We start from the raw sequence: 2,491 nt of genomic DNA, 5'->3' as shown, positions 1-2,491 counted from the left end.
AAAGGACTCTCGCATTAATTAATGTCCTATATGCCCGTTAAAAAAAATTATGTCTGCTTCACAAAATTTTGGTTATTTTTAATAAATTGGATTTTGCGTTTTAATTATCTAAATATTTTTTAAATTCTTTGACATTTATTGGGTTTTGACATTTTAAATTTTAAGATATTAAATAAATGTCGATACCTATGATTAGTGTCGAAAAGTGTGAAAAATAGTATTTGAAAAATATCAATTGGAGGTGTTAGATTTAAAAATATAAATAAAACTTTAATTTGCCGTGAATAGTAATAAATTATTCATGTATGTAATTGATAAATAGTGTTTTTAGGGCGGTCATATACAAATGTTCGTAAATATTATTCAAAAGATATGTTTTGATTTGACGTGAATGTTAATAAATTATTTACATATGCTTTTAGTAAATAACATGTTTAGGGAGATCATATACAAGATTGTGAGAACTATCAACATATATATGTTTTGATTTGACGTGAATATTAATAAATTATTCACATATGTTATTGGAAAATAGCGTTTTAGGTCATATACAAATGATCGACTATCAATATATATGTTTTAATTTGACATGAATATTAATAAATAATTGTACGCTATTGACAAATAGTGTTTTTAGGGCGATCATATACAAAATGATCGTGAGTATTTTGAACATATAAATTTTAATTTGACGTGAATATTAATAATTCTAGTATTTTATTGACAAATTATGTTTATAGAGCGATTGTGTCCTATTAAAATATAGATTTTGTTGTTAAGAAACGGTTATGTATGACAACGTCCTATTAACATGTAGCAAGATTTTCATGGGTTGGTCAACTTTTACTTTCACTAGGGTGTGATTTATACACCATCCAAAATTGAGAGATTTTTTTCCTTTTCTTTTCAGCTGCTTGAAAGCATCTGTAGCCAATTTCCTCTATGAAATTTTATTTGTAAGAAGACAAACTTTTTTCATAAATTGTTTCTTAGAGGAATACTCCTAATATCACATTTTGGCCAATTAAAATTGGTTTTCCGAAGTCTCATTAGTGAAGTGACCTAGGCAACATTTGAGGAGCTATATATCAAGGTTGAGAATTACTCTATGTTTGATGAGGAAGCGAATTATTATTTTGGATAATTGAAAGAAGGCCTATTTCGCAAAATGGTAAAAAAAATAGATGAAAATATCCATGGTTGCCTACTGGTCTAACCACTTGTTGAGCCTGTTTAAAGGGGAGAGAAAGGCTTCGCGGTTCGCCCGCACGCACCTGCGTTTTGAATCGGTCTATCAATCTTTAGGCCTCGAATGTTTTTAGCTTTAGGCCATTTCAAGCATTTCTTCTTTTAAATGTTTAAATAATTTTTAAAATATTCATAATAAATTATTTAAATATTTTTCTAAACAAAAACATTTTATTTTAAAGTTGTTTGTAACACTCATGAATGTTCATCAATATTAAAGGGAACGTGGTTAAAAAACTTTTGAATTATAATGGTTTATGTGAGTATTTTAGTTAAGAGACAAAATTTGATAAATTTAATCACTCATTAATGATACTCCATTATATATATAGTGTAACCATATATAACATTTTGTTTGTTTAATTTGTCATCTTAGGGTTGCACATTCTCAATAATTTGAATGTTTATTTAACTGAAAATAATTATGGATAACTCGTATGTCAATATATGAGTCAACCCATATGTCATATTAATTTATATATTAAGAAAACATAGTGCAGAGATGGATGGTTCGAATGCTATTAATAATAAAAATATAAAGAGTAAGATAAATATGTAAGGTAAAATTCTTTTTAAATTGTAAGTACATTTTATAATATTTTAATATGTTCATTTTATGTATATTTTACCTATTAGTTTGACAAATGTGTATACTAATTTGAAAAATTAATTAAAATATTTGATGAGAAAAGATAAACAAATTTAAAATTAGATAAAATAAATGTTTATTAATTTTAAATTTTGATATTTTTAACTTCTCCAATAAAATGTGACTATTTTTTAATGTTCATATATCTATCCTTTTTTGTTTTTCTTTTTGTTATTATTTTATTTGGTAGGTTAATTTTAAATGGTTAATTAGAATATTAAAAAATTAATATTATAAATTCATTCAAAATGGAATAAAATATTTATTTATGTACTATAATTATTCAATTATTTGTTCAAATTTTTTTTTATTATCAATTTTAACCTATAATATTTGTTAATTAATTGAATAGTTATTAAATATTTTTTTAATCATTTAATCTTGTTTATTAATTTTAAATCAAAAAGATATTTTTAAAATTATAATATAACGCATCAATGTTTTTTTTTTTAATTTATTAGAATAAATTTTGAAATGCAATGTGTGCATTCTAGTTGAAGTAAACGTGGTTAAAAAAGTTACTTGAGTGAGATAACATGCATGTTAAAGTTTAATTTATAAGAATTAAATATCTTATTTTATGTTCTTAAAAAA

This window comes from Impatiens glandulifera, chromosome 6 (genome assembly GCF_907164915.1).
Source record: "Impatiens glandulifera chromosome 6, dImpGla2.1, whole genome shotgun sequence".
In the NCBI taxonomy this organism is placed as follows: Eukaryota; Viridiplantae; Streptophyta; class Magnoliopsida; order Ericales; family Balsaminaceae; genus Impatiens; species Impatiens glandulifera.
The sequence above is the reverse complement of the archived record's forward strand: the minus strand, read 5'-3'. Positions refer to the sequence as shown.